At 44.4% G+C, this 19,403-nt stretch overlaps 2 pseudogenes; one reads left to right on the top strand and one right to left on the bottom strand.

Moving 5' to 3' along the window:
- Positions 1–1,243: 1,243 nt before the first annotated feature.
- On the top strand, positions 1,244–1,813 carry LOC114500161 (annotated as a pseudogene).
- A 14,208-nt stretch (positions 1,814–16,021) lies between these two features.
- LOC114498816 lies at positions 16,022–17,251 on the bottom strand (annotated as a pseudogene).
- Positions 17,252–19,403: the final 2,152 nt, after the last annotated feature.

Genomic DNA, 19,403 nt, shown 5'->3' with positions numbered 1-19,403 from the left:
GTGGAAGAAGGATTGTGTAGCAGGAAGAAGCCAAAAGAGGAGGAAATGAAGAAGTGGAAAAAAGCGGTGAGAAAGGATACAGGAAAGTGACCACAGGCAGGAAGGACATGGGAGAAGGAATACTCAAGAAAGGAAATGAAAATGCGAGAAAAGAATTAAGAAAGAAAAAGAAAGGCATGTAGATAGTTGGCAAATCAAAGTGATAACTTTCATGACAAATGAAAAAGCCAAAAGCTCCCTTTGATTTTCTAAAACCAATTGTTGTTTCACAGCAGAAGCCCCAGGTACGATTGACAGTGGGGAACAAATTAATTGATTTCTTGGCCTGATGTATTTTCATTTGTAATTCTGATTATTATCTTAAAATGTTGTTACAAAAAAAGCAAATCCTTTCTCAATTACATTGTAATCTGGTCTATAACTATGTTATTTTCAAAATTTTTTTGGTCATTTAGAGATAGTCATTGTTCTACTCTGATGAATTTGTAAAAATGTTACTTACATCTTCTGACTTATTCCAAAATAGGAGTTTCTGAAAATAAATTTTCAAATCACACCTTTGAAATAGATGAGATTTTGTGGGGCCCTGAGGAATGACTGAATTCATAGAGCTCCTGGAGGATAATGGGGATAAACAGGATCTGATTGTGGGACTGAATGAACTGAGGATAATTATTGTTTTAATGACTTTGTTCAAAATATGGGTAATTAAAAAAAACTTGTTTGCTTTCTTAGAGAAGTTTGGTAAATTGTAACAATATTCATGCATTTACATTTTTCTCCCTACTTGATCCCTCCAGAATTTAAAAACTCTTAATGAGTATTATTATTTTCATGGCAATATGTTTATTTGCATGAATCCAATAGGAATCTGATTTCTTCCAGTTTCTAATTGTGGTTTTATTAACCAAGTCTTTTACTGGAATTTCGATTCTGAGAGTGACATGCCTAGATTTGGAAAGTCAACAAAAGCTTTAAAGAATAAAGATTGACTTTGGAGCCGAGGAAAGCTCTTTGGAGAAATAGCCTGATACCTTACTTATTTGTGTGGTTGATGGTAGTTTCTCCAGGTAAGGAGCAAAAGTTGCCTTCCTGAGAGATGGCAAGGAAGAACCTCAAGACATGTTGGGAACCTAGAGAACTTGAAGAGTTTACACAAACCTATAGGTATTGCAGGCAAAGTTGGTTTTCCACTTCCCCGCATTCACCCTGGAGCACCACCCTGGTTGTGCCATGATCAGCCAGCACTGCTACCATTTCCTTCAGCCATCATCATGATCATCTACCAGGACCTCATCAGCCATTATGAGATGTCCTCTGATATCTACAAGATCTGGGAGGTCACAGATGGGCTGTGTCTGTACATAGAGGGGAAGATGGTCAGTAAAACAGATGGTAACACTGATGACTCACTTGGTGGAAATGCCTCTGCTGACAGCTCCAAGGGCAAAGGTAGTAAAAGCACAGTAATCACAGGTGTTGATATTGTCATGAACCATCATTTGCAGGAAACCAGCTTCAGAAAAGAAGCCTACAAGAAGTACACCAAAGATTACATGAAATCAATCAAAGGGAAACTTGAAGAACAGAGGCCAGAAAAGAGTAAAACCTTTTATGACAGGGGCTGCAGAAAAAAATCAAGCATGCCCTTGATAATTTCAGAAACTGCCAGTTCTTTATTGGTGAAAACATGAATCCAGATGGTAGTCCATAGTCCAGTTCTGCTGGACTATGTGAGGACAGTGTGACTCCATATATGGTTTTCTTTCAGGATGATTTAGAAATGGAAAAATGTTAACAATTTGGCAAATTGGCTCTATCACCTGTCATCATAACTGGCTGTTGCTTTTTTTTCACACACCAGGACTAGGACAAAGGGACTGACATTATCTTGAGCTCTTCATTTATTTTGATATTGATTTATTTGGAGTGGAGACATTATTTTTAAGAAAAAAATGTGTCATGTAGGTTGTCTAAAAATCTTAAACTTAAAAAAAGAGAGCTTATATGATTAATCTTTATTCCTCTTGTGTTTATGTGAATAATCAGGCCAAATTAAAACTGGACTTAATGGTGTAAATGAATTGGTCTTGATTTGGCTCTTTGATGAAAATGAGGGTGATTTTAGCAGAAAAATTATGTTGCAGTAGAATCTATTATACACAGTTATGGAAATTAGACTAATTGTCTGTAAAATTGTATGTTTCACCTATGAACTAGACTGGATCCTGAGTTTTTCTAGTTTTCTGAAATGTTTTGGCCACAACCACTCAACTTCCATAGAATGGAAGAAAAATTGATAGTAGGATTTGTAACAGTTGGAAATTATAACCCACCCTACTATTTTTTTGACATTGTTTCTGTGTGCTGACTCTAATAGGTAGCTGGTAAACAAGCAGCTTGTTTGTATAAGAATCCTAGGAACTAATTTCAAAAGATTCAGACTTAGACCTTTAAGCATTCCAGCTCCAGGAAATTTGCTGTCCTTCAACTGTGGAACCAGGATGATTAAACCAGGATGATGCACACCAGACCATCACTTGCCTTATTGGAATGTACTGTGCTCGTCTGCACATAGAGAACTTTCCAACCCCCTCCCTTGATCTCTTTGTTCTGTTCTCCTCTGCCTCTTTATATAAACCTCTGCCTCCACTGAGCTGGGGAAGATGGGCTTTGAGACATGTGTCCCCCATCTTCCAAGGGGCTGGCACTTGAAAACAAACCACTTTCCTTTACATCAGTACCTGCCTTTTGAGTATTGGCTTTTGTAGCAGCAGGCAGTGGACCTGCTTTCAGTTACACTTCTGCCATACGGTATGGATTTCTACAGATCTCTGTGCTTTATGTAGATTACTCAGTGGATCTTCTCAACAACTCCATGTTGTTATCTCCATTTTATAGATGAAGAAACTGAGTGTCTAAGAGGTTAAAATACTAGCACGATAGCACATGTTTATTAAGTTGCTGAACCAGAATATGAACCCAAATATGTCCAGGCCAAGGCCCGTATTCTATGCCACCCTGACTTCCTCAGAGGGAAGAAGTTCACTGCATGCCCAGTTTCACCAAGCCCTAAACTCCACAATCGTAACAGACTCAGACACAGTTGGCTCAGCTACTTGTATTGTGGCCCCTGGACAGTCGTGGCTCCTAGAGCTGGTGCACACATAGGGAGGACAATGTCACAGCCCAGGAGGGTTTCATTATAGGTAGCACACAGTCTGTTTATAGGTGGGGCACTAGGCTTATTCAGTTTGGCTCTTGCTTTTTAATTTCCACAAAAACATTCTGTGCTGTCTTAAGCAAGGGGAGCTGAAAAGCCCGACTGACAAACTCCCTGGCCCAGCAAGCCCTCAGTTTCTTTGTCTGAAAAACAAGGGGATTAGACTACAGCAATATCTTTCAAATTTGAAGGTTTTCTTTCCTTAGAAAAAATTTTTTGAATGCCCCTGTGTTAACAGAAATGCTTTTTGTTATGATACATTTCACATCTGGTTGCTCGTCTGTTTTCCCCCCTTAGATTGAGGTCTACATTTTATGCATTACCATATCCCCAGCCTATAGCAATTTTTTGGCACATAGTAGACATACAATATTTGAGGAATAAATGAATATATGTATTAATGAGGGAAAAAGTGGTGGGGTGAATGGAGGTCTGATATAATCAGGAGAGTCTCTAAAGACATGGGAATAATCCATGATGTGGTGGTAGGTGATCTCTTGGGCCAAAGGATCATGAGAAGAGAGGAAAACAAGGAATATGAAGACCTTATTCCAAAAAAGGCATAGATGTGCCTGTATCATGATGCCATCAGTGAATGTAGCAATGTCTTAACCAGACCACTTGCAAGGTTTGCTCATGTACCTATGAGCTAGCACTGTGCTTGGAGCTCCAGAATCAGAAATGAGTAACACAATCCGATAAAAGGAAAGATATACATAGTCCTTGCCCTTAAAAAGTTCATGGTTAGGAAGACAGACAAACATTTAAACAGAATGATCACAATGCAGTGAGTCTAAAACAGACTATATCAATCAGTACAGGCTAGTTAATGCTGCAGTAACAAATAATACCCAATTTCAGTGTCATTAAGGGCAGAGCTCATGTTATATGCCCATGACCTCTACTTGTGCTGTTCTCAGTCCAGGGAAGGGGCCGACAGCCACAGTCTGGAACATTGCTGGTTGCTGTGGCAGAGGGAAAGGGAGCACTACTCATTAGCTCTTAGTGAGCACATCACTTTCATTCAATTTGATTTTTCAAACATACAAGGCCACATTGAACTTTTAGAGGTCAGAGGAAGGACTAGAACAATACTAATGGTTATGGCTCAGAGGTATGAAAAATTGCACTGGAGCATGAACAAGGCTATTACTGACTCTGAGCAGGTAAGTGGGGGCCTTTTCAAAAAGGAACTGCTCCCTGAACTAAGTCATGAAATACAAATACTAGTTACACTGATGCACAGTGTGCAGTGAATTACTCTGTAGTAAGTGTACTGGTTTCAACTTTGCTGAAGGTGTTATAATGATGCTTAAAATCATTAATGTTTATTAAGCACTTACTCTGTGCTTGGAGAGGTTTATTAGGGGCAGAGGGTCACCTGAGTAGCTCATTCACAAAGGACCACCCATTTAGACTGTTGATGCTGTATCCAAAAATGTTATAAATGTAATCACAGAGATTTCTTGAGAAGATATTCATCATACACAGTTGTATCTTGTTTCTGGACACAGAGTCTATAAGCCCCTTGAGTTAATATTTTCTAGAATTCATGTAATTATCTTACATTGTTTTTTTGGTACTCAAGTGATCATTCATTAAATATCTATGTTTAAGTTTTCCCCAAATTTATGTAATTGTGTTTTGCTATTTATTTCCTATCTAAGAACCTTAAAAGGTGAAATGGCCTGAGCCTCTTTTAACCACTCACTCCTCTCACTCCAGGTTTACCACCATCCCCACCTTTCTTTTGGGGCTTCTGATTTCAGTTGCCCTTCCTGACCCAAGTTGGGGGGTAACACATGCAGAAGAAGCAATCCCAGAGTCTTTTTTTTTTTTAGCAGAAAGTCAGGAAGGAGTCCCACAGTTACATGAGAATCTGGTGGCTCCCACAGAGATAGAATTAATCAATTAGTCAATCAACAAGAAGTTACTGAGTGTGACCTATAAACTCAGCCCCATGTTGCAACTGAGTGCAACTGTGGGTTTGGAAGAGGAAAGTGGATGGGGGGCTGGAATGTGAAAATGGCGAGACTTGGGCTGGGCCATGATATGGGTGTGTCTAGTTCCCAGATCTGTGCTCTCAGTGGCCAGAAGGTGGCTGTGATTCTGAAAGGCAGAAAGTCATTATTTTCAGCTATGCTTCACTGCTCTGGACCCCACAGCCACTGGTTGGTCCATTGTGTCCACGTATTTTTAAAAATTTGGGGGGTTTCTTAGATTTATTTATTTGTTTTTAGAGAGAGGGGAAGGGAGAAAGAAAAAGTGGGAAACATCAGTGTGTGGTTGCCTCTTGAGCACCCCCTACTGGGGACCTGGCCCACAACCCAGGCATGTGCCCTGACTGGGATAGAACCAGGGACACTTTGGTTTGCAGGTCGGCACTCAATCTACTACCACACACCAGCCAGGTGTGTCCATGTCTTTTAACAGGCATTTTAACAGGCACCCTGACAGCTCCTGAATGTTTATAGAAGAGGTATCGTGGCAGCCACATAGTGACTTTGAGTTTTGTCGTGAAATTGCATTTATATACCTGGCATACTCACTCTGACTTAAATTGTAGGTAGATTTGGGGCAGCTGGGTGGTGGGTCTGATAAAGATTAAGGGGGATTAAGCCCTCCCCCCCCCACACACTGACAAGTATTTACTTAAGATCTTTTTTTTTTAAAGATTTTATTTATTTATTTTTAGAGAGGGAAGGGAGGGAGAAAGAGACAGAGAGAGTAACATCAATGTGTGGTTGCTGGAGGCCGTGGCCTGAAACCCAGGCATGTGCCCTGACTGGGAATCGAACCTGCGACACTTTGGCTAGCAGCCCGTGCTCAATCCACTGAGCTATGCCAGCCAGGGCTACTTAAGATCTTTTAACCTCACAGCATTATACTTTGCTGGGGATTTTATAGGCAGAACAAAGTTTGAAGAGAATCGAGCACACTCTAAGGAATGGTGAATTTAATACATTTATAACAAACATAAATTAAAAATTGAAATATACCTAACTATGGTGCAGCTCTCATGTCATCTTGAGTTCTTTCTCACTGAGCAATGGGTAAAATCCTTAGCAGGGAAGGCTGGACTCTAGTCTTCTGTTGTGCCCACTGACCTACAACAGTTCTGGGTGGCTCAGTCACAGAAGTCACGCCAGCCACAGGGACAACTTTTTCCCTATTAGCTGCAAGGAACAGAGCCTTTGCCAATGGTATTCCCAGAGCACCAGCTACTTCTGTGGTGACTGCTAGCAGAGACCTGCTTAAAGGTGGAACCAAGGTGTCAGGACAGCTGGTTCTCAAGGCTCATGACACAGATGAATCACCTGCAGAGCTTGTGGAAAGGCAGTTTCCAGGGCCATGATGCTGAGATTCCATCAGAGAACTAGAGGGGGGCCAGGAATCTGCACTCTCCAAACATACCAGGATTGTTTAAACCTCCCTTCTCTCAAAGGATGATATTATTTACAAGGTACTTGAAAAATTAAATAAAGTGCTCAGTAGTCACATGTGGCCAGTGGTTACCATATAGGACAGAATAGGTCAAATCAATGGGTTACCCATGGCTGCTCCTCCATAATGACATGCACTTTAATGTGCTTGTGTCTTTGGTGATCTCTTTCTTTTGGCCTGGGGTTCTCTTCCCTTGAAGTCTAACTAACTCCTTTCTGAAAGATTACCTGTCCCTCCCATCAGAAACAATGGATATATATTCTTTGCTATCTTGAACCTCAAGCCTGTGGGTACATACCTCCCACTCATGAGATGCACGTTAAATACCTCCTCCCTTTGAAGCAGCTTTAACCTGGAGTAAGAGCTGGTGGCTGCTTCTCCAACCCACATACTCTCTTGCCTTAATTACTGGCATTGTTTTGTTTGTTTGTTTGTTTCTTTGTTTTTGTTACTTCTGTTCCTCAAATAGGCTGTAGGCTCTGTTAAATCCTTGTCCAATTCTCGTCTTGGTGCCTTCATAGTAGACCTCTCCACCCCAACCTCAGTCTAGCAAGTGCCAAACACAGAGCAAGATGAAGGGAGGTGAAAGGAGCTGAGAGAAAGTGAAGATAAAGGTAAAGAAACGTGTTTCACTCCTCCAAGAGCAATCAAAGTGCAGGTATTTGGGGTCACTCCTCCTTCAATCAAAGCCCTGGTGAAGGTTGGGTAAAGAAGTGCAATAAGAGTGCATGGTTTAGACCCTCCAAAAGGGTTTCCCAACAATGGGTTGGCTAAGTCATACAGTCTCACTGCCCAGGTGGAAAAAAAAGAATACTCCCCACACTCACTTGGAGTGTATCAGGAGAGTAACAGGGTTACATGGGCTGACTTCTGGCAGCTCCCTTTCCACACCCAAGGCCTGTGGTGGAGAGAGAAGCTCACAACTCTGGAGTCAGAGGAGGAAAATGGAATAGAATCTTCATTTTCCTTTTCAGAGGTGTGTGACCTCCATGAGCCTCAGGTCTTTCACCCATAGATGAAAATAGAGACCCACAGGAAATCGCAAAAATAGTACAGAGAGGCCCCCTCTACCCTTCACTCAGCTTTCCCCAATCATTAACATCTTACATAATTAGAGCACAGTATCAAAGCCAGGACATTGACATTTGTGCAAACCGTAGACTTTATTCAGATTTCACCAGTTTTACATGCACTCATTGTGTGTCTGTGCATAGTCCTTTTTTTATTTTCTTTCTCAAATTTTTTATTGTTGTTCAATTACAGTTGTCCCCATTTTCCTCTCATTACTCTCCCCTGCCCTACCCACCCCCCACCTTCTACTTTCAATCCTCTCCCCCTGCCCCCATTGTCTTTGTCCATGCATCCTTTACACATGTTCCTTGACTTGACCCTTCCCCTTCTTTTCCCCATTATCTCCCTTCCCCCTCCCTTCTAGTTCTGTGCAACTTCATCACACATGTAGATTTGTGTGACCACAACCACAATCAAAATACAGAACTATTCCATAAACAGAAAAGAACTCTTCCGAGATATAGTCAGACTCCACCCACCCATCCCCACTCCCTTGCAACCACAATCTGTTCTCCATTTCTGTAATTTTGTCATTTCTAGAATGCTATTCAAATGGAATCATATAGCATACAACCTTTTCATTTCAACATAATGCCTTAGAGAGTCGTCCAAGTTGCTGCATGTATCAATGGTTTGTTCCTTTTCATTGCCGAAGAGTGTTCTACAACAAGCTTGTTTTGAGGATCCCACACAATAGCACAAAGGCAAACCACTTGCACAGTGCTCAGTAAATGCTAGGTCTTCTTTCCCGGTGGCTCTGCATCTGCATTCTTGCTGAAGACAGACACCAGTTTGGGGTGGCAATTTGCCCTGGCCCTGAATTCATACTCTCATTTAGTCTATCTTTTCACTAAATAAAGTCCTGTGGTCAGAGCTTATTTGTCCACTCTTTCCTTTTAAAGCCAAGGATAGTAAGGTTCAGAGAGGGGAGGACACCAAGAGTATAAGACCCCAGGTAACGGATTCCCAGCCCAGAGCTCTTTGCACTCTACCTTGCCTGCTTCCCAGCTTGCCGTCTGTGCCAGGGGGTTAATCCCCATGTGGTCCAGGGCAGTCTTTGTTCAGCACCTCAGCTGGGGAACTGGTCTTCTCACTAAGCTGGTGAATTCCATTTGAGCATTGATAGAGTTGGGGCAGGGAACCAAAGATGATCGGTTTTTCCCTATATTCAATACAAAGCTCCGGTGAAGAGCCTTTATAACCAAGTTCTGCTCAGCGGCAAGACAAGGTGGCATTCATTCATTCATTCAACAAAGGCTTTTCAAACTCCTACTGCGACCAACAATGGGGATGTAAAATTAAACAAACCAGTAGGCCCTTGGCTTCATGGAGTTTCCTGGGAAGGATGGTGGCCAAAAGGGAGGGGAAGGCTGAGAAAGACTCCTACTTTGTTTCCAACTACTTCTCTTCTGAGCTGTCTGCCTGGTGATGGGCTCTGATTAAACAGCCTTAAGTACACATTAGCTCCCTAAATCCTCACAAGTCAGTGAAAATGTTCCCGTAGTTTTGGGGTGAGGGACATAGTCAAGTGGTTAAGGGGAAGGGTGCTCAAGACAAACTGCCAGAGTTCTGCCTCAGGGTCACCCAGCTGACCGCTGTGAGACACTGGGTCCTGATTTCCTCATCTGTCACGTAGGAGTCAAGGGGTTTGGGTGAGGATTAAATTAGATTGTCTAAATAAGGCACTAAACATAGTGCTGGCACATAGAGTACCCTCAATGCTTTAAAAATAAAAAAAGTTTAGTCTGTGACCTTTGTTCACAAACTAAACCACATTTGAAAACTAAAAAGTCCCAACCAAACTTTTGGAGCAAAATTAAAAAGGCAGTTTGGTATATTGAAGTTCAGTTTGGGTTTTGATCAGAAAATCTGGTTTGGTGCCTTAGCTTTAATACTTTCAAGTGGACTGTGGGGAAGTCATTTGAAATATGTTTCTCGGTATCAAGCCTGCCTCTCTGGGCTGTTGTGAGGATTCAGTGGGATAATGCCCCTGCAGTCAGGAACCAAGGAGCTCAACGAATATAGCTATTATCTTATCTCAAATAAAAACTCACTCGCAACAGCTAAGTGCAAGGGAAGTCATTTGGAGTGTCTTTGTAGAACCCAGTGTGGAACATCATGCTGGAGAAGTACTGTGGAAAGGTCATTTCTAGGATAGGAAAAACTCCACTTTTCCCAGAGTAGACAGTTTTGTCTCTGGACCCCAAGTGAGTGGCAACAAAGACAGTGGAGGGTTGTGAGAGTGATGGGCATTTTTAAAACTTTTCAGGAATATTCCTGACTCAGAAACTCCCCAGAGATAAATCAGATGGGCCCTGTGGGAGGGAACCTTGGAGCATTCGGAGGAGCAGAGGCTGGGAAGCTACCCCAGGAACCCCGCCCCCCGGCCCACGTGCAGCCTGGGCGAGCGCTGCTGGAGACCACGCAGTTCGGCCTAGCGTTCCAGCCTTGGGCTGGACCCACCCCTTCCCAGTCTCACCACCAAAACAGCGCACTGCTCTTTTACGTCTCTACTCCACCTTTCTCTTTTTCCTTTATTTTACTTTTAATTTAAAATAAAGATGAGGTAAGTTATTCATAATTACATATTCATTTCCAAAAAACCAGACAATACAGAAATACACGGAGTCAAAAGCCTGCACTCACTGCCCCGTCTCCCAGGCCCTGTCCCTCTGCCTGGCAGGAGCCACAGTCATGGCTTGGGTGTCTGTCCATCTCACTCAACCCAGGTGCTGACACTCCACACCGAGCCACGGCTCTCCATAGACACAGGCCTTGTTTTGCCCACGTAATGATTTTGGGACTGAATTGCTCAGGAAGAGAAACAACATCATAATTTTCTAACATATTTTTCTTTCAACATGAAACATTTCAGTCAAGCATTACTGGCTTTAGAGGAATTCTTTTTCAGGTGGACTTAAAGAAGGTTGAGTGGGGGGGCTCTGAACACTGACAGACTGGCTCCTAGTTGTGGTTTTGCCATGTGACTTCAGGAAGTTCTTCAACCTCCTTACAACTCAATATTCAACTGAAAAATGGGGGTAATACCCCCTGCCTCGAAGCTCACTATGAGGGTTAAATGAGGGAGCACAAAGAGCGCCTGAGCCTGGCACAGGCAAAGTCTAATGCTAGTGCTCATTATTCTATCAGAAGCCATTATGTTTGCCTTACAATTTAACTGTCAGACAGTAATCTTTCACTGCATTTTCAGGTTCTTAGTGGTTGTCTCACACAAAGAATTTATCCGAATTATAGATTTCAAAAGGATCCTGCTGAATTTATGTTTCTAGTGATCTCGGATCCAGGCCCCAAAGAATGGGTCCCAGAGGGTGGGACTTACCAGCAGGTATGTACATGCTTTCCTGCTCAGAATAGTAATATATGTTCACAGGGGGAGAATTTGGAGCATATACACAGAAAATAAAATAGACATCAACTAATGTGTCAAATGACTTGACCAGGTCCTTTGACATGAATTATGGTTGTTAATTTAACACAGGCACTGTGCCAAATACTTTACAGGTACTGGCTTATTTAATGCTTCTGAGATCATAGAAAATATATATATTGGTGTCTGCCCCTAGGTCCTGAGACAGGGCACCTGAAACACTTATCATTTCCTAAGTGATAAGAACACAAGGAGTACCTTTTGTTCTAGTATCTGATCTTTCATCATCAGAACCCCTTCAACACAGGAGGTTTGAAACCCTTGTAATTTCCTGGGTGATAGGAGTGCCCTTTGTTCTAATAAGGTGACTCTGGGCAGGCTCCTGGAGGAGGGGCTGGTCACCAGACAGACAGAGCCATGATTGGAAGCTTAGAATTTTCAGCCGCACCCCACCCTCTTCCTCCAGAGAGGGGACGAAGCTAGAAATGGAGTTAATGATTGATCACACCTATGTGATAAAACTCCCAGAAAAGTCCCAATAACACAGGCCTCCAAGAGCTTCCAGGTTGTGGAGCACATCCATGTACCAGGAGGACGACACACCCCAGCTCCACAGAGACAGAAGCTCCTGTGCTTGCGACCTTCCCAGACCTTTTCCTATGTACCTCTTTATGTGGTTGTTCATCTCTATCCTTTATCATATCCTTTAACACACTGGTAAACATAAGTGAATGTTTCCTTGAGTTCTGGGACCTGATCCAACAAATAATGAAATCCCAGGGTGGGGAGGCCCTGGGAACCTCCAACTTGTAGCCAACTTGGACAGAAATTGTGAGTAACCTGGCGACCTATGACTTGCAATTGGCTTCTGAAATGGAAGGGACAGTCATGTGGAACTGAACCCTTAACCTGTGGGATCTAACACTGTCTCCAGGTAGATAGTGTCAGAATTGAGTTAAATTGTAGGTCACCCAGCTGGTGACACAGAGAATTGCTTGTTGGAAGAGGAGAAAACCTCCACACATGTGGTGACCAGAGTGTCCGAAGTACAGTGTTCTGCAAATGAAAGGACAAGCCACTGAATGGGAGAACATATTTGCCAAAGATACATCTGATAAGGGGTTAAATTCCAAAATATGTAAGGTGTTTATACAACTCAACAGCAGGAATACAAATAATCCAATTAAAAGTGGGCAAAGGACCTGAATAGACACTTCTCCAAGGAGGACATATAGATGGCCAATAGACATATGAAAAAATGTTCAATGTCACTAATCATCAGATAAATGCAAATTAAAACCACAAGGAGATATCACTTCACACTTTGTCAGAATGGCTATCACCAATAAATCAACAAACAACAAGTGCTGGCAAGGATGTGGAGAAAAGGGAACCCTCATGCACTGTTGGTGGGAATGAAGTTTGGTGCAGCTACTGTGGAAAACAGTAAGGAGATACCTCAAAAAATGAAAAATGGAATTGCCTTATGATCCAGTGATCCCACTTCTGGGAATATATCCTAAGAATCCTGAAACACCAATTTGAAAGAACATAAGCACTCCTATGTTCATTGCAGCATTATTTACTATAGCCAAGATCTGAAAGCAGCCCAAGTGGCAATCAGTAGATGAGTGGATAAAAAAACTGTGGTGCATTTATATAATAAAATACTTCTCAGCCATAAGAAAAGAAGGAACTCTCACCTTTTGCGACAGCATGGGTGGACCTGGAGAGCATTACTACTAAGTGAAATAGCCAGTCAGAGAAAGATAAATACCATATGATCTTACTTATATGTGGAATCCAATGAACAAAATAAGCTGATAAACAAAATGGACACAGAGGTACAAATGCATGGAACAGATACATCAGAGGGGTGGAGAATGGATGAAGGGATTAGCCAAAGAAAATATATTCATAACCCATAGACACAGACAACAGTGTGGCGATGGCCTGAGGAAAAGTGGGGCTGGGAGCTGGGTAGAGGTGGGCAAAGGGGGAAAATGGGAATGTGTGAAAGAGTGTCAACAATAAAAACAAAGAAAAAAGAAGTGAAATGTTCTGTGTGACCATAAAGGAGACACATAGGAGGAAAAGGGGGTAGGTTTCATAACACAGTCTCTATAACCACTGTGTAAGTCCCAATTGTACATATGTGGAAAATAAAGCATATAAATATTAATTCCCGCCAAACCACCTGGCTTATTTCATTTGGCATAATGCTCTCCAGTTCCATCCATGCTGTCACAAAGGGTAGTATAAGCCAGGTGGTGAATGACAAATACTACATGATCTCATCAATAAGTGGAAACTAATCAACAAAACAAACAAGCAAACAAAACAGAACCAGAGACATGGAAATAAAGAACAAACTGACAGTGACCAGAGGGGAGGGAGGAGTGGGTAACAGGGGAAATAAGGGGGAGGGATGTCAAGAAACCTGTAGAAAGGACTCACGGACAAAGACAAGGGGTGGGGGAGGATTGAATGCGGGAGGTGACGGTGGGTAGGGCAGGGCAGATTAATGGGGGAAAATTGGGACAATTGTAATTGAACAACAATAGAAAAACACTTACATAAAAAAAGATTAATTCACACCAAACAACTTTTGAAAGAGGAAGTGGAATTTGAGTTCCAAAGGCTGTGCTCCTACCCATTATGTCAGCTGATCCTCCCTGAAAGGCGAGGCCTGAGGTTCTGGCAGCAGAATCAGCTGGGATCATTCATTCCCTCATCTCTTCACAAAGCTAACATGTGACGTGCTTCACCTCTGCAGCTGACACAGTGACAGACACTGGGGGTAAACTGGGCTGTCTTTCCCCTGGAGCTCACGGCCTAGCAGCAGAGGGACAGAGCACAAGGTAAATCCAACACAGTTTGGCAAGTGCTATCAGGGAGTATGGGAAAATACGCCAGGTATTGCTTAGGAGTGCAGAGAGGGGAACTTCAAAGAAGAGGTTGTGTTTGGGTTGACTGAGACTAGAAACACGGCCTCTAATTTACCAGATATGGAAGCTGGGACAGCAGTGACATTCCAGGCAGGAACCTGCAAGACTGAAGGCACGAGGGTGTCAAAGAGGAAAGTGTGCAGCCTGTGGTTCCCAGTAAAGGGGAGTTAGCTGAACTCTGTCTCTCCCCAGCTCACCTCCATCTCAGGGCACCTCCGTCCTCCTGCAGCCCACAGAACAAACCACCGGTCAGGCAGGAAACATGGAGGACAGTCCCAGCCCTCACAGATAAGAAGGGACGTATGCTCATGTGGTGGTATTGAAGACTTGGGCTCATAGTGCGAAGCCTCCTTGCTCAGTGAGAAAGCCTTACCTGCACTAAGCACCTGCCACAGTGGGCACTTTACTAAAGCATTTTATCTAAATTGATTGAGTCCTCACCACACACTAGCAAATTGGTCCGCAGCAGCCACAAATGAGGAAATGGAGGCCGTGATCTAATCCCAGGTCTGCCTGACCCCCAAACCCAGGTCATGTTAGCATCAACTGTAGTCACAGGACCATGTGCATCAGAACACGAGGTTGGGCTTGTCCTCTTTGCATACCCTCTGAGTCAGGACCTCGGGGGGGAGGGGGACCTGGAAGTATTTATTACGTTTTCTTGGGGACTCTGAAGCACACCAATGTCCAAGAATCCTGGCCCTCTGGTGTGCCGCATACCCCCGCCCTGAGCCAAGGGAAGGGAGAAGGAAAAGCTGCTCCAGCAGGGGCAGCAGAATCTGCTGAGACCTATTTCTTAGGAAGATGGTGAAGCCTTCAGGAACTGCAGGAACAATGAGGGTCCCCAAGGATGCCCCCTACCCAGAACGTGCCGGAGGCCTATTGACCCCTAAGTTCTCTTCACACATGTGTCTCTCACTTCCTTCACCAGTTCCAAGACAAGACCAATCCCTAGTGCTCCGCAGGGGCACTTGCATCCACAGACCTATGAGGCAGCATCAATGAGCTGATCCAAGTGTGGAGCACCTGCCAGCCTGCCCACCACACCCCTTGCTCCTAGCGGAGCTCTCTCAGACTTCAGGGGTAGTTGCTGCTAATGTGGCAGGTCATCTTTACTGGGCAGGGGACCGGAGGGGTTAGAACCGTCCTTTACAAGATGTTATAGGACTGGTGTCTTCTCATTTTGCAAGTGAGAGAGGGCTGACTATGCCCATTTTACAGATTAGGAAGATGAGGGCTGACATAGGAAAGGCAGAATGGAAGGTGGGAGAGGCTGTATGAAGGGATTCACATGCTCTGATTTGTCCTGAGATGGGAAGGAGCAAACCTGGAAGCCAGCACCTAAGTGGTCACTGCATAGATAAATAGTGTAGCTTAGCTCCTCCTGTGGCACAGGACTCAGAAGCATTAGCAGAGGCCCAGAACCAGAGAGGGGACACCAAAAATGATACCTCTATAATTACTGTCTGATCATCCAGATGTTTTCTGAGTGCCTCCTCTGTGCCAAGCGCTGCCCATACATTTTTCTAATCCTCAAGGTCACAGCCACCCCCCTTGGCCTGCAGGGGATGGAGACCTAGGGAGGGGTCATATCACAGCCTCTACAGCGGATCTGCCACCCAGGTGAAGTGCAGCATCAGGACCAGCAAGCTGGAGCGCTAGTCCTGCCCTGCTGCTGACTAGCTGCATGGTCTTAGGCTCAGTCAGGGAAGCCTCCTTGCAGTTAGAAAGCCTTACTTGTACTAAGCACCTGCCATGGTGGGCACTTTGCTAAAATATTTTGTCTAAGTTGACTGGCCTCACAAAGGAAGGTGCTCTTCTCCCTATTTAAAATAAAACTAGTGAGACTCAAGAGGCGGGAGTACAGACTTGAGACTTGCCCGACTACACTTCATGCTCTCAACCACCATACACATGAGCATTTACCACTGCTTATCATGAAGGCCATTTTTTTTGAGAGATAAATAAGGCCCTTATGTACAGAGAAGCATGATGTAGTGGGGGAGGGTGGGCTGGCAGCAGCCGCAGTGAGCTGGGCAGGGTAGGCTGGACCTGTCAGTGGGAGAAGATGCCCCGGAAGTGGGTCTTGTCCTCCTTGTCCTTCTGCCAGATCCGTGTCTCCAGGTCTCAAAGCTCCCAGCTCACAGTGTGTGCCAGGCTGGGGTCCAGCTTCAGCACCTTGGCAAAGTCAGCCTGGGCCTCCTGGACATTCCACACAGCCACATGTGCCTTGCCCCACTTGAAGTAGGCCTTGATGTTGTCATCATACTTGTTGAGGACGGAGGAGCAGTGGTCCAGAACTTCGTAATACTCCTGGGCCACCAGCTTGCACTGACAGTAGTTGAGTAGCAGCACTGTGATGTGCTGATCCAGCTGCACCCAATCCGGGGACCCAGGCTGTTCCTTCATTTGCAGGTCCTTGAGGCAGGGGATGGTGTCGTAGTACTTGGCGGTGGCCTCCTTCACGTGGCCCTCACAGTACAGCCGGTTGCCCTCCTGGTGGATGACAGGCACTGCCTTTGCCTTCTCCTTATCCGTCATTGCCCACAGGTCCTGCTGGTAAGTGCCAGGGCTCTCCACCTCGAGCATCTCAATATCAAAGACGAGAGGCTGGGGGTTCTGCTGCAGGGTGTCCAGGTTGGCGTGGCCCAGGGAAACAATCCTGGGATTGTTTCCAGGATTGTTTAAGCCTCCTTTCTCTCAAGGGATGATATTATTTACAAGGTACTTGAAAAGGTGGTAAAGAGCCTCCAGGGCCGCTATGCTGAACAATACTGCCTTTGTAACAGGCAGTTTTGGTGTTTAAATGAATAAATGCGTTGAATATTAAAATCTTCAGGGTCTCTTTACTTCTGAAATTACCATCAGAATATTTCGTTTTACATTCAATAGGTTTCCATGGAAGCTTGGGTTCTATTGGCCTCTTCATTCCTTGAGGTAATGCAAATTATTATTTCTGGGGATTTGGGAGTGATTTTTGATAGCACTTTAGTTTCTCGTTTTCCTTTTCCTTGTGTCTGAGAAAAGACACATGGAAACATTAGAACAGGGCTCCCAGAAAATGAATTTTGATTTTCCTTCATCCTCCACACTCGGCTTGCTTCTCTTCTCCCTGAGCCACCTGCAGTCTCTAGCGTACCACAGAGGAGCACGCACCTGCTCCTTCTCTTTGTTCATCTCATATTCAAGAAGGGGAACATAGAGCTGCAGGCCCAGGCCAGCAACCTGCAGCTGGGTCCCTGCCTAACCTGTACTGCCCCTGGGTGGTGGTGGTGGTCGTGTGATGGGAAGCACTGTAGACTGAGCCTCTTTCCTGACCAGGCACAAACTGTGAACAAATCATTCTCCTCTACTACAGTGGTATCAGTATTTCAAATCAATACCTGGCCCAACTGCTGGGTTCAGATAAGGTGGTGTATGTTCATACCTTTAGGAAACAACATGAGGCTGCTCAGATGTCAGTTAGCATGAGTGCAGGTGGAGAAACCACCAGCCGGAAAGCCCCTTAGAAGTGCTTCAGAAAGGTCACTACAATGGGAGGATGGAGGATGCCTTGAGCTTGGCCACCTCCAACTGGGCAAAATGGAGGGAGCAGCAGTGAAGACTAATGATCAGCCCGAGGACAGTTGCCTTCTAATCCAGTGCTCCTGTCCACTGGGCATCCTCAGGAGATATTCATGCAGGACACGAAGGCATACATAATTCCTTAGTGTCTCGGTGGGTATCAGGCTCTGGGCCAGGTGCTGGGGATACAAGGACAAGGAAGGCACCACCCCAGCCATCAAGGGCCTTCCGATCTGGTGGAGACAGGCAGGAACACCAAGCAGTGCTGTGTAGCACCAGGCACCACGTGTGCCGTCACCAGTGGCACAAAAGCAACACCTGAATCATGGCCAAGGGAGGGGAGAGGTCCCACAGAGCATCTTGCAGGAGATGGCAGAGTGTTGTTTTCTATTGCGGTGAATTACACACAACATAAAATCTACCATATTAACTACTGTGAAGTGTACAGTTCAGTAGTGTTAAGCACTCAACAGTCGTGCAATCCATCTCCAGGACTCTCTTCATCTGGCAAAACTGAACTCTATGCCCATTAAACAACGCTCTGTGTTCCTTCTTCCCAGCCCCTAGAAACCACCAATCTGTTTTCTGTGTAAATGTCACTGTCCTAGGGACCTAACATAAGTGGAATCATATATGTATGTTTTTTTTTTCTTTCCTGTGTGTGTGACTTTTCGTGTGTGGCTTATTTCAGTGAGCGTGTCCTCAAGGTCTGCCCATGTGTAGTATTTGTCAGAATTTCCTTCCTTTTAAAGGACATTATGTATGTACAATATTTTCTCTAGCTATTCATCCACCAGTGGGCATTTGGGTTGATTTTACCATTGAGCTATTATGAATAATGATTCTATGAAGGTGGGTATATAAATACCTCAAGACAGTGCTTTCAATTCTCTTGGGTATATACCCTGCTGTGGACTGCACTGTGTGTCCCCCTGCAAAACTCACACATTGAAGCCCTAACCCCACAATGGGACTGTATTTTCAGACAGGGTCTTTAGCAGGTAACTAAGGTTAAATGAAGTCATAAGGGTGGGGTCCTAATCCCATAGGGGATGAACTTGAAGAAGTGGGCAGGTGGCCTATGGCTTCAGTCACAAGTTCGTTCTTTATCCTGAAGTCCATGAAGAGTCCTGAGGGATTTAAAATGGTGGGGGAGGGGTGGTGGAGAGGGTTGGCACAACCCTCAGATTTAATTCTAACAGAGTTACTGACAAGAATGTGAAAAATGGGTCAGAAATGATGAGACCTTTAGACGAATTCAGGAAGGAAATGACCAGAGTCTCAAAGATATCACTGGGAATAGAGAGGCCTCCAAAGGATGCCGAGGACATACTGCAGGCTCAGAGACAGAGAGGTTGGGATTTAGGACAGCTTCCATGGCAGGCAGACCTAAGTGGTCCCCATGGTTCCTCTGATATTCATGCCCCATATAATCTCTACCCCACCCCCATGCCCAAGTGTGGGCAGGACCTCTGACTTGCTTTTAGGCAACAGAATATGGCACCACTGAAGGGATTTCACAGGTCTTAGGTTCACATAACTTAAGTTCCCAAAGCAGGTGATTTTGAATTAACCAAAAGAGAGAGTATTTTGAGTGGCCTGACTTAATTAGGTAAAAACCCTTAAAAGAGGGCGCAGGCCCTACCTGAGGTGAGAGACAATCCTAGGGGCTTGATGACATTAGTAGTCATGTTAGAGAAACCCACAGGGCAAGGAAATGTGGGCCGCCTCCAGCCAACACTACACTCGGTAGAAGGAAGACAGT

The sequence above is a fragment of the Phyllostomus discolor genome, chromosome 6 (assembly GCF_004126475.2).
Source record: "Phyllostomus discolor isolate MPI-MPIP mPhyDis1 chromosome 6, mPhyDis1.pri.v3, whole genome shotgun sequence".
Lineage (NCBI taxonomy): Eukaryota > Metazoa > Chordata > Mammalia > Chiroptera > Phyllostomidae > Phyllostomus > Phyllostomus discolor.
Note: the sequence above shows the minus strand (reverse complement) of the source record. Positions and strands in the feature narration are given on the sequence as shown.